This window comes from Peromyscus eremicus, chromosome 13 (genome assembly GCF_949786415.1).
Source record: "Peromyscus eremicus chromosome 13, PerEre_H2_v1, whole genome shotgun sequence".
Lineage (NCBI taxonomy): Eukaryota > Metazoa > Chordata > Mammalia > Rodentia > Cricetidae > Peromyscus > Peromyscus eremicus.
Genome location: NC_081429.1, coordinates 49,012,367 through 49,026,407, shown reverse-complemented (window position 1 = coordinate 49,026,407; position 14,041 = coordinate 49,012,367). Strand labels below are relative to the sequence as shown.

General features: G+C 38.1%; 1 protein-coding gene across 1 annotated transcript in view; it reads left to right on the top strand.

Moving 5' to 3' along the window:
* Pard3b (par-3 family cell polarity regulator beta) overlaps positions 1-14,041 on the top strand; it is a 965,008-nt gene that overhangs the window by 115,848 nt on the left and 835,119 nt on the right. The gene's annotated exons all lie outside the window — the stretch shown is intronic.

Here is a 14,041-nt window from a genome sequence, read left to right as displayed (position 1 = left end):
GGAAAGGGTTTATTCTGCTTCCTCATCACTTCCACATCATAGTCCATCATCATGGGAAGTCAGGCAGGCACTCCTTCCCCATCACTTCCACATTATAGTCCATCATCACAGGAAGTCAGGCAGGAACTCCTTCCCCATCACTTCCACATCATAGTCCCTCATCACAGGAAGTCAGGCAGGAGCTCCTTCCGCATCACTTCCACATCATAGTCCCTCATCACAGGAAGTCAGGCAGGAGCTCAAGGCAGGAGCTGATGCAAAGGTCATGGAGGAGTGCTGCTTACTGGCTTGCTTCTCATGACTTGGTCAGCCTGCCTTCCTATAGAACCCAAACCTCCAGCTCTAGGGAGACCACTCACATGGAGGTGTCCCCTCCAATATCAGTCAAGAAAATTCACCACACCTGGGTTCTACCACGTCAATCACCAATCAAGAAAATGTCCAGTAGACTTCTCCACAGGCAAACTGGGTAGGGACATTTTCTCAGGTGAGTTTTCCCCTACCCAGATAGCTTGTGTCAAGATGACATAAAACTAGACAGTACATCCCCATGTTTAAAAGTACAAGGCCCTGTTGCCACTGTCTTCACCCTAGTCTGTTCCCTCCCTCACTGGCATGCCACTAAATTTACTTGGGATGTTTAATTGTTCTATTCTCTCCTCACTTATTTTTATGTTTTGTTTCTTCCAAGAACTGGTTTTTCTCACCCTGTTTTATTCATAGATGCCAAGATTTGCCCCCCTCCCCACCCACATACTTACAGCATTCATCAAAGCCTCTGTTATGTGCTATGGGGTGTTTTAACTCCTTCCATGCTGCCTTTGCCATGATGCAATGATCTAGGCCATGCGGTTTGAGTTTGCACAAGATGTAGCAGGATGGCTTTCTGTGCAGTTCCCTAATGCTGTTTGCCCGCAACTCCTCTCTGTGTTTCCTTGTTCTTTGTCCTATGACAAGTGCACAGGATCAGACTGTTTTAGGGCTGGGGATAAAGAAGTGAAGATGATCGAGGTTTCTGATTCAAGAAGCCTGTGTTCTAGTTTGGGGAGACCAAGCAGGGAAAGTGAACAAGTAACCAAAGGATGCTAACTTCTGAGCCTGCTCTTACGATGCTGGCTCTAGATGGGGACGTCTCTGACGTCATGTCTGGGAAGGGGATGCTTGAAATCAGCTCTTCCTGCTCCCTTCTCTGTACTTGTGTTCCCCTTAGCCATACCCGTGATCTATCTGGAACATTCTAGAGAAATGACCTCAGTGCTGGAGAAATAAACTAACAGTAGCAAGCAGTATTATCCTCAATACTTTTGAAGATCAGAGACAGATAATCCCTCACTTTCTTGATTGCTATCATACTGAAGGGACATTTTATAAACAGTGTTCCCGGGGCTAAAGCTAAGGATCTCTTTGTTTGTCTTAGAGTTAACCTACTTTTGTAAACATTGTCACTGGTACCTCCTCTAATGTGAATGACCGTTCTCTGTCCTGTGTCTCTCTAGTGCTGTGGCATAAAACTGTGTTCAGATGCAAGGCTAGAGGACTGGGCTGGTGCCTATAGGATGTTTTTAGCCATCACCCTCACTAATGTACACAGACACACACAGGTGGAAAGCAGTGTATTCAAAGGTATTCTTTGGAGGTAGTGTACAAAGTTGTCATTCCTAGATCGGAATCTTTGAATTAGTGCTGCCCGAAGTGAACTATGAGTTGTATGGATTTGCATTTCCAAATGTAGTGTTAAAATTCATTTTTGAACAGAATTCTCTTTAGGCACACTATCTTAAAACTTATTGTCTCTCCCTTCTCATTGAGTTGTACGGATTTGCATTTTCAAATTTATTGTTAAAATTCACTTTTGAACAGAATATTCTTTAGGTGCACTATCTTAAAACCTGCTGCCTCTCCCTTCTCATTGGTTGGGTGGCTGCCCTCCTTCCCTGGCTGTAGGCTTTGCATTCCTGTGGACCACACAAGTGTCTAAAACCTTGGCACTCAGGGCTCTGGACTGTAAAACTTCATTGGAAACAAACAATGGAAACCATGGTTTTTAAAGAATCAGCTGTTTTCTTTCAAATTATTTTGAGTTATTGCTTTTCAGTATTACTGAATAATGGCTTAGTACTTTAAAAAACCATTCCTGTTGCAAATAAAAAGTGTATCAATTAAATACATATGAAATCTTTTTGTTAACTTTCGATATTTAATGTTTGAATTTTGTACTATAACTTTGGTTTTAAGATTGCACTGTATTTGATAGATTATAGAAAGCTCATACTGTGTGCTGAAGATGAGCTTTCTTTCAAGATCTATAGGTAAGGAATTTTAAATATTCTTATAAAGATCCTGAGTGGGTCTGATGTCATAGGGAGTAGATTTGAAAATAATGAAAAATGTTCATTATTTTTATAAAAATGTGCCATCATCTCTAGAGCTCTGTTTTCTCTCATATGTTTAGGCTAATCATAGGATCAAACATGACTCTTTCAGCCACCATATAAAACTGCTGAGTTTATGAATACAAAGTGGAGTGATTGATAATTTTTTCACTATTTAATGAGTATGTGTACTAGGAAGCAATGTACATGCCTTTGAATTTTAAAGTATTTTACTTTCTAATTAAAAAGGCAATAGATAAAACTTAGTTTATGAGATAAGACTAGGGTTCCCTGGAATTGTTATTGTTATTATATTGAAATTGTTTTTGTTCAGAATTATATATGACAAGGAAACACCTCTCTTTCTGTGGCTTAAACTTTGTGTATTCTAGATTACTGCTAGGTAGGAGTCTAGAAGGGTCTCTCAGTGGTCAGTGAGCCAGTGAGTCCTACCAAGTTTTGAACTGAGGAATTATGAGTTGAGCCTTGAAAACCCCCTTTGTGTATGTGCATGGGGGGTGATTTGGTTCTTTAAGATTGAGAAACTATTGCATATAAATGAATCTTTAATCAATAAAATTGTCAGCTAATCTTACATTTGTGTATAGATTAATGAAGTTCTGGGTCCTTCAGTAAAACACTTGAATAACTGACCATTTGGGAGGTTTGAAGTGTGTTAAGCTTACAGATTTTCTACTTAACAATACTCTGTAAGTCTACCATCAGGCTTACAGCCAAATCCATCATATTTGTATCAGAAATATTTTATCAAGAACAAGGCCTTTTCAGGGGTTTTAGATGAATATTGGAAGAGACACTGAGGTTTACACAATTCCCCCCCCCCTTTTTTTTTTTTTTTTTACCCTGTGGTATCCTCATGTTATGGCCACATATCCTTGCTATCTAACAGGGGTAGAGAGCTTATGTTACAGAATATGGTGCACTACACGCAGGGTTTTTGAAAGAATTCTTTGTATGCTGAACTTCAATCAACTTCTCTGTTGTCTATGTTACCTTTTCAGAGTAGCACAGCCTTGATGTATAAGGCCTGTAATTTGATGGAAGGCCCCATATGGTCATTTAATTTTCACGTATTGATATATAAAAGTCATTTTAAGAACAAACAAGGGATCCAGATTTTAATAGCATGGCTAATCTACTCTGTATGATCGCTGAGCATGGATCCCAGATGTAATCACAGTACCAGAGACTCTAATTTTCCAATACAGTGCCACTTCCCACATATGATGGATGGCAGTGGGTCTGTCTCTGGCCTGACAATGAGCTTAGAGTAAGATTTTTTTTTTTTTTTTTTTGCATAACATGTTCTCCACTATAATCCAAATAATTTATTTGGTGCACACCTGAAAAAAAAAATGATGAATAAGGTCCTCCAATCCTGGATAAAAAGAATGTGGTCTTGGTCTTATGAAAACAAAGCATTGTTTGTTTTCAATGTCTCCCTCAGGGATATTCAGAGGTAATTTTAGTAAGCAATAGTTTCCCTTACCTATCCTATAAACATCCAGTGCCTCATGAGCTGCAGTTCTACTATCTTCAAAGTAACAAAGTATTTCCTTCCCCTTGTGTCTTCCAATTTAAGTGAACTTTGTTTAGCTTGTTCATTATAAACATACTTACAGGCCTTTAGTCACCATGGTTACTGTCATGGTGTTCTCTAGTTGGCTAATGACCATCTCTTAAAATCTGGCAAATATTTTAAGTGTAGTGTGGCCATATCAACACAGGCTTAACTTGGTCCTTGCTGTAGTTTGGACACAGCACTTAATGACATAGTCTGAGATAGTGGCTTTAATCATTTTATCAGGCTCATTCAAAAGATGGCTGATTTAAGTCTGTGGTCGCCCTTGTGGATGCTAGACATTTGTCACACCTGGTGGTCAGTGAGCCGCATGTTTTGTTGGTGGCCAAGCTTCGCCTTCCATCTTCCACAGCGCCTACATTCCTGTTTGTTTAAGATTCTTTCTTTTCCTGCCATGCTGAACAGCCTTCTGGTGGTTTTTATATTTTTGTCAGGAGAAGTGTAATGTGTGAAGGGAGCCATTAGATATGTCGGTTGAAAAAAAGAAAGCACATTTTGAAACAAAAAAAAAAAATTACATTTTATACAAATATCTTTGAAGTGTTGTACACATATAGGAAAATGCATAAGTAAATGTAGACTAGCAAACAGATCAAGAAGTAGAACATGGTCCAAGAAGTTCCCTTGCTTTTCTTTCCACTCACTGTCCTTCCAGTTGTTTTGTATTGTGAAATAATTATGACAACCTTGAACATACTGTGCATAGAATCACACAGAAGTACTTTGAAAAGGTAATTGGGTTGTATTTGCACAATGCTGTTTTGTGTTGTTCATTCATGATGTTGAATGAACTTGTAGTTTGTCATTCTTATTGTTGTATAGGAGGAGTCCTTTGCAGTGCATCCTTCTGTCTGTTCTACTGCAATGAATATTTACTTTATTTCTTGGTTTTAAAAGTAGGATTAATTCTGCGGGAGAGTGAGTACTTATCTTTTGGAAACTTTACAAGCTCATTTTGATTTGAGAAATACTTAGAGAGGTAGAATGGCTAATATAAGCAGGAAGTTTATGTGGTGGCTGATTTTAATTTTTTAAAATATTTGTCTATTTATTTTTGTTTTTTTGAGACAAGCTTTCTTTATCCAATCCTGGCTGTACTGGAACTCACTATGTAGACCAGGATGGCCTTTAACTTAGAGATTTACTTGTTTCTGCTTCCTAAGTGCTGGAATTAAAGACATGAACTACCACACCTGGCCAGTTTTAATTTTTAAACTGATAATTTAGGATCTCTTTGGAAAGGAGTTCTAATGATGGGTTTTCTCTATTAGGTTGGTCTATGGTGGATTCTCTTAGTTGCCTTAGTTGTGATGAGATGACCTACCACGAATGTGGGCCATAGCATTTCCTGGGCTGGGCCCTGCACTGAATGCAAATGGGAGAACTGGACACTGGCACGCATGCCTGGATTCATGGCTTTCGGCTCTGGATTGTGGGTGCAATGTGACTGGTTCTTACTGCCTGGAATTCCCGACAATGATGGACTGTTACCTGGAGTTGTGAGCCAGATCATTTCTCTCTTAAGCCAGATCATTTCTGCCTTTGTCAGAGTATTTTATCACAGTGGTAAGAAACAAAACCAAGACAGCTCATGTTCACCTTAATGGACTATCTATGTTTACATCTGATCTTTTCCCAAATAACTACACATGTACACTTCAGTGGGCTATAATTCTAGTTGTATTTCTTCACATTACTTACCTGAACCCTAACCTTGCCTCATTTGGACAAGATTAGCAACTTCCCTGTCTATGACAGTCTTCTTTAATTTGTCCTAAAGTTTTTTTAATCTTTAGCAGAGATGTTTGACACATATTACAATAATTTTTAACATTTTATTTCTGATGTTTTTATCAATATTACCATTTAAATATTCTGATGCCATTATAAATGTTCTAATAAATATTCTTATTTTATATTATATATTTATAATATATATATTATAAATAATCTTTTTATTGGTTTGCCTAATTTGCTACAATTTTTTTTTTTTTTTTGCTTTTCCGAGACAGAGTTTCTCTGTGTAGCCCTGGCCATCCTGGAACTCACTCTGTAGACTAGGCTGTCTTCAAACTCAGAGATCTGCTTGCTTCTGCCTCCTGAGTGCTGGGAGCCAGTATTTTTTAAATAATATGTTTATTAATTCTTCAACAATTTCATCCATTATATCTTGTTCATATTCATCTTTTCCCATCTCCTTTCAAATCCATACCCTATACCATATCCACTTAACTTTCTGTCCTCATTCCTCCTTTTTTTTTTAAAAAGCATGTAGTCTAATTAGTACTGTCAATATAATCTTAGGTGTGTAGCCATCCACTAGAGCATGTTAGATCTACCCGGGGCCAAACTCTTAAAGAAAACTGCATTTCCTACCCTAGCAACCATCAGTTACCAATAAATGGGATATCTTTATCATGCATCTTCCTCCCAAGGCTCAGGGGATCATTGCAACAATATTTTTTGTGAATTGTTGGAGTATTTGCAGATCCTTTTTCTGAATCCATTGAGGTGATCATTGGGTTCCCATTACCTTTTTCATGTTAGTTATCTAAATGACTGTAGTTGGTTTTGACTTTCAAACTACTCTTGTACTACTGCAATAAATCTTATGTGGCTATGATGTATTATCTTTTATATACATCATTGAATTTGGTTTTAGTGTATTTAAGACTTTTCCATATGTATCCAGGAGAGAGAAACTACAATAAAGGCGATTAATGACTAGGGGGAGAATGGAAATTAGCCTCTCCCAGGGATGAGCCCTCTTGTTCGTTGTCCATACAGAGTGGTAGCCCTGAAACCATATGCTACAAACAACAAAAATGGACTCAGCAGATTGTATTTATGTATCTTTGGCATACACATTCATATATACATACATTGTTGTTACAATATTTATGTATGTTACAATACATACATATGTATCAATAATAACAAAAACAAGGCTATCAACTTGAGTGTTGGGAGGCATGGAAGGGATTTCAGGCAAGGTAGCTGAGAGGGGCTGAAAGGAGGAAAGGTGATAATTTCAATTAAAAACATACAAATTGGGTGAAATTGGTGCATGTATCATGTATGCTTGTTGAAATGTATTTTCTAAGTTCTTGTTTTGGTTTCATTAATTATAGGCATGCATTTGTGTGTTTATATGTATAAAACAAAGAAATTGGGCTTAGTGTGTTAATTGTGTTTAAATAATTTTTTGTGTGATCTTTATCATCTTCTGTCAGGAGCCTCAAACTCAACTTTGCGTGAGTTGTGTAGTCGTGATCTTCCTTTTTGTTTGTTGGCAGGATGCTCACTGCAGCGATGCTAGTGTGCATGTGCAGGGTGAGAAGTCTTTTCTTCTCACATGACTGACGCTTTGTCCTAAGGAACCTTCCTCCTGTCTCTAGGAACACTTCTTCCCTCAATCTCCTGCGCTTGATAATAGTAAGACTGTATCATCTCTCCTTTGACAGGATTATAGAATTTTGAGTTGAAAGAGAATTTATAGAGGCACCTCCTCATGTAGTCTCTCTATTTATATAACGGAGATTAACAGTCTTGTGTTTTCCCCTGATATTACTTTGAACTCATAATGAGACCCATTGTACCTTTATATCTCTGAATTCTTCAGAAGCATAGTTTACTAAAATTGCCTCAGCAAGCTTGATGTGTTTGGCTTTCTTCTGAAGTTTGTAGTTGGAACTACATGAACAACATGAAGGCTTGTTTAGAAGCCAATTAGGGCTGGGTCATAACACCCTTTTTATTCACGGCTGCCTTTCTGGATCATAATGACCTTCATATTCATGGCAGCCTTTTCTGGATCACATCACCCTTTATATGTACTATTTACTGGATTACATACACTGTTGCCTTTCAGGACCACTACACCATTTGTATGTACTACTGCCTTTCTGGATTACATATACTGTTGCCTTTCTGGATCACAGCACCATGTATATACACTACTGCCTTTTCTGGATCACAACATCCTGCATATACACTACTGTCTTTTCTGGATCACAATACCCTTTGTATGCTCTACTGTCTTTTCTGGATCACAACACTCTGTATATAAACTACTGCCTTTCTGGATTACAATACCCTGTATATATACACCACTGTCTTTTCTGGATCACAACACCCTTTATATGCTCTCCTACCTTCCTGCTTGAGCTCTTCCCTGTCAGGTGTCATGCTTGGGGTCTTGGGCTGCTTTCTGAAACTTGCATTACCTGGTTGCTGGTTTCTCTAAAGCTTCTGCTCTCTGCCCATCCCCCTTTCCAGACTTGCTCCACCCTGTGTTTTCCCAGAGTGCCCTGCAGAGCACATTTCTCTCTTCTGGCCTTTGAATAAATAGGAGAATAACCCCAAAGGGTTATGATAGAAGTAGCTAAGTTTTTATGTATATACATTTTCATAATTCTCTATCCAATTTCTGACTCTGCAAACTCACCTCAGTACTGTTTCTTTAGATGGTTGCCCAAGCCTTGCATTCTCATAATTAGGAATTCTGTTTGGAAGCTTTTTCCCATTGCTTCTCTCACTTCTGCTCAGACACACTGAAACAATGAATTTGGGACCTTCCATTAACACCCATGGTGTCCTCTACATAATACCTGATGTAAAAGACCCCGGAGTCCTCCCCCTTACTAAGTATGGGCCAGCTGAAGCCCAGTGTAATAACTTTAGTCCTTATACTTATATACACATGGGGCAAGACCCATTCCTCCACCTGAGTCCTATGCAACTATGTCTTGTAAAGTTAGTAAAAAAATACATTCATTAAAAAGGTCTTTAAAAATTTTCATACAAACATATATTATATGTTGGATCTATCCCCCCATACATTTTCTATATATAAAGGAAAACATTTGACTCTGGTGTTTATAGAGTATCTGACCTTGAATAAGTCAGTTCATTTTCTCCTGTTGCCTTCCACATCTGTAAAATGGATTAACAATTATGTTACGAGGACATTTGAGGGTAGATGAGTTAATCATACAAAACACCCAGTGCCTATAGTGCCTAGCTACCAGAAAGCATGGAAATGCATTAGTTGATGGCATTAAAAACAGAGAAATCTCATTTGTGGATGAAATCTGAGAAGTTCTGCAAAGAAAATTCTGTCTTTCCCATGAACTTCCATTCTACAGCTGCATTCCAGTGGGCACGATGATTCTGGTGGCAACTTATGCCATAGGAGCCCAGGTACAGGGGTGAGCTCTTGCCAGTGTCAGGAGAGTTCAAGGTCAATGTGGCCCTTATTCAGTCACTGGCTTTTCGTTTGTAGTGCTCTTCTTGGAACAGCAGGCCCTCCTTCTACCTCTAAGTATTTGCTTAGAGACCAGTGTTTCTCCTGTCTTGTTTCCTGGTGCAGTTCCCCATGATTCCAGCATCTGGTCTGCAGTCTACTTTAGACATTGCACACGGGAAATTGTGGTTCTTTTATTCTTAGACTAGTATAGTTTGTAAAGCCTAAGTCATTTTATGTCACATATCCACAGCAGAAGTTCAAAAGACCAATACATGTTTGGAACAATGTATTGTTTCTGTATTTGATCATTACAAATACCATTTTACTGTCTTGGTCCTTCAGTTAATGTTTTTATCTTAGTTTCTCAAATTCATCCCTGTAGAATGGCTTAGTTTCAAATTCCAGGAAGATTTATATTAACTGTATATTATTAGAAGTAGAGAAAATGTAACATATAGTATGCTAGTTTTCAATACTTTAATGATCCCTGGAGTATATTAATAAGACTTATTGGGTTGCATAATGAGCACATGCACAGAGATATTTTAAAAATAGTATTTATATGTGCACAGAGATGAGTGCTACATGAATATAAACTAAATGTCATAATCATGAAAAAATAACTACATTAAAGTGATCCTAGGGATTGATTGGGGACTGTGACATATATGTAAATCTTTTCATATTTGACTGTTTCTTTTCTGATGGTAATAAAGCCATGTAAACAAAATGCAAAATGTTGACTGCAATGTAATGGTTGAAATGTTTACATACATAAAAGGGTCAGAATAAATTTATACCCTTATGATGGCTGTTGGCTGCTAGTACTGAATCCATATTCTTAAAGTGATCTATGGAGCCATAGCTGAATGCCACAGAGACAGAACCATAGTTGGTACATTCTTGTTTATTGATTCTCCTAACATGAGTGTACTAAATACTCACCTGAGACAGCTGCTCTGGGGCTTGTCTGTTTTTCTCCAGGGTTACATGTGTGAGCATCATGAGCTTACTCTTTCCTTAAAAAATATTATTCTGTATATATGTGTTTGTTAGAGATACACATACACACACACACACGTGCACGCACACACACACACACGCACACACACACAGACTGAAACACACATATACAGAAAGAGGGCGACAGAGACTGAGACACACGCACACATACCCAGAGACTGACACACACATACACACAGAGAGAGCGCCTGATATACACATGCACACACAGACACACACAGACACACACACAAACATACACATACACACACAGAGTGCCTCATATACACATACATACACACACATACACAGATACACAGAGCTACACACACACACACACACACACACACACACACACACAGAATGCTATGACACATACATAGTGGTCAGAGGACAGTTTCAGCATACAGTTCTCTCCTTTTCCCATGGTTAAACAGGGGCAGAACTGAGATCATAAGACCTGCATAGCAAGTGCTTCTCCTTGATGGACCACCTCCCCAGACTTATTTTTCTGTTTTAGTGTATGTATAAAAAGACTGTAACACGAATCTTAAAAGGTCTTATAATAAAAAACCCAGAGCCAGATACTGGGGTGAAAGCTGAAAGATCAGAGAAGCAGAACAGCCAGCCACTAGCTTACCTCTACAGAATCCTCAATCTAAAGAGAGGGAGCTCCTGTTTCCTCACACCTTATATACCTTTCTGTGTCCTGCCATATTACTTCCTGGGATTAAAGGCGTGTGTCACCACCAACTGGTTCTGTTTCTCTCATGTAGCCTAGTGTGGCCTTGAACTCACAGAGATCCAGAAGGATCTCTGCCTCCCGAGTGCTAGGATTAAAGGTGTGTGCCACCACTGCCTGATCTCTATGTCTACTTTAGTGACTGGCTCTGTCCTCTGATCCCCAGGTAAACTCTATTGGGGTACACAATATATCACCACATTTCCTCTTTCTTGTCTAAAATAATAAAAGAAGGTTATAACTAATATAAGAAAAACTATGTACAATAAGTACAATAAGTATATACAATATATACAGGCAATAAATACATCAACAATGTCTAGTCCATTTGCATTTGACAAATTCAGAGAAAATATTCCATTATCTATCCTATCTTTGTGAATCCAAAGGATTGTATCTAATTCACCTTCTATCTTAATTTGCATTACCAACCCAAAACTATCTTTTGATATCTTACAAACTTACACACTTTATACCTCTTTAGTGAGTTTCTTTTCGAATTTGTTAACAAGAAAAACTAACTATAACTATCTAATCTTCAAAAGACAAAATCAGTGTGTGAGAGAGTGATTTAAAATGGCATCTTTTCATTAAAAGTGCAGTACTATATTATTTGCTGCTTTTGTTAAATATAATTACAGACTTACCAAAGTATTTGAAAAAAAACTGGATTTATATTGATATTGTTTTGCATCAGTGAAGTGACTTGGTCCCATGTTTTGTCTTCCTTCTGGCCTTAGATCCCATAACAGTTTCTGAGGAAGGAGTCCTGTGTGGCTTCACGGTCTCTTCCTGATGCCATTTGTTAGCCATTTTTGTTATAGGAATAAGACATCCTACTTAATGTTTCCTTATTTTTTTTTTATATTTTGGTTGTTGTTGCTTTTAATTTTCCTCTTTTAAATGAATACTTAATTTTCTATTTTCTTCTGTTTATATCTCTAGTAAGGTTGAATTAATATGTCTTGCAGTTGCTTAGGGTGATTGTCTACTTTATTTTTAGGTATTATGGTCTACTCTTACAAACTGAGCCCAAAGGAAAAGCAGTGAGCAGTGCTCTTCTTTTAATAGCTTCTATTTAAAGAGATTTTCAAAATGCCTCCCTTTGTATGATCATGCTGTGCTGGTTAGTTGTTTTTGTTGTCAACAGTACAAACGAGAGATGCCTAAGAAGAAGTAACCTCAATTGAGGAATTGCTTTAGATCAGATAGGCAGGTCTGTAGGGTCTTTTGTTGATTGCTGATTGATGTAGGTAGGCCCAGCCTGCTGTGGTCACTGTCACTTCTGGGCAGGTGGGCATGGGCTGTAAAAAAAAATAGCTGCTGCTGAGCCTAGGAGCAAGCCAGTAAGCGACATTCCACTGCCGCCTGCCTCCAGGTTCCTACCTCAGCTTCCCTTGGTGATGGACTGTAGTCTGTAAACCATAGAAACCTTTCCCTTAACCCAAGTTGCTTTTGGTCAATGTTTATCGCAGCAACAGAAAGTAAACTAGATCACATCATTATATATCAACAATTTTTTTCTATAGAACTGTATTATTATAAAAAAAAGAACAACTCAGTGTATGATTATAGCAAATTGTTGTTTGTGGCATGGTTGTGTCAGGATGTAACCTCTGAAACTTTCTAGGGAAGCGATGTAGTCTGATGGCATTACATTCTGTTTATAAACCCAGATTCTGCTTGGAATCTTATTTCCTGCATTTAGCTCATCTTTGCTAACACAGTGCTTTGAGTTGGCACAAGTCTTTGTAACAGAACCTGAGAGATGGGTATTCTGGGCCTTGCTTATCCAACTGTGTTCTTACTGCTCATAACTTTGGCTTCTCATCTGATCAATAGAAGTAGGTATTACTTCTAAGAAACCATCAGAGTTTGCACCTATAATCCTAGCATTAGATGGAAATGAAAACCTTATTCTTCCTGGAACTGCTCTTCAGATACTGTATTTAAAACATGCACACACACACACACACACACACACACACACACACAGTGAGAGAGAGAGAGAGAGACAGAGAGAGAGACAGAGAGAGAGACAGAGAGAGAGAGAGACAGAGAGACAGAGAGAGAGAGAGAGACAGAGAGACAGAGAGAGACAGAGCGAGAGCATAATTTTGAGATGTTTAAAGTCTAGTGGAGGAGAATTCCTTCAGATTTTTAAGTCTATCATTGTATCAAGTTGGATTTTTGTAAAGTTTTGTATTTGGGCCAAGACCTCCGTATAGATGCCTTAAGGAATTATTATTTACTAGCATGCTCTAGCTTTTCACCAGGGGTTAAAGGGAAGGCTGTATGGCAATCATTTCTATTAGCTTTTGTAAAATCGCAATTGCATTCTGTGGGTTCCATTAACTCTTATTCTTAATAAAGATTCATTTGATAAGGCTTAAAGCTTTATCCTCGTAGGATTTCCATCTCTGTTTAGAAATTGGTATCTGTTCCTTTACCAAATGCTTTATAGCTTAATGCTTTCCTTCTTTTGGAGGTTAAGAACCGTGGGACCAAGTTGGCTTTAGCTTGGCTGTTCTTTAAAATCTCTACTGATGCTTTTCTTCACTTCATTTGTTGGTTTGTGTTCTTTTCCCATTGTTAATTCTTTATTTTCATACTACTTATCCTGGAACTAGGCAGTGAACAAACAATTGAGAGACTATATCACCGTTACATTTAATATCAGACTGTTTCTTTTAAACTAAGCATTTAAAAATAATAGTTGGAAATAATCTAAATCATAAGGTCAATTTAGAGAACTCCGTGCTCAACTCTGAACACAACTACCGTAGACTAGCATGCTGTGGGAGATGGGGACAGATCTGGAGCTCTTCTCCAGCTACCAGTAAAGTACTGAAGCTGAGGATGCACCCTGAACATGGAAAGTTAAAAAGGCAAAGGGGTGTGTGTGACTAACCCTTCCCCATCCCACTATGATGTTCTGAAGTGATAACTGCAGGAATTACATATTTCTGCTTTGGGAATTTTATATTACAGTTTTACTATCTACAGTTGAGAAAGTATCTTCAAGATTATTCTCTTCTAGCATATTTTTGGCATTACTTAAGTTGGAATATGCA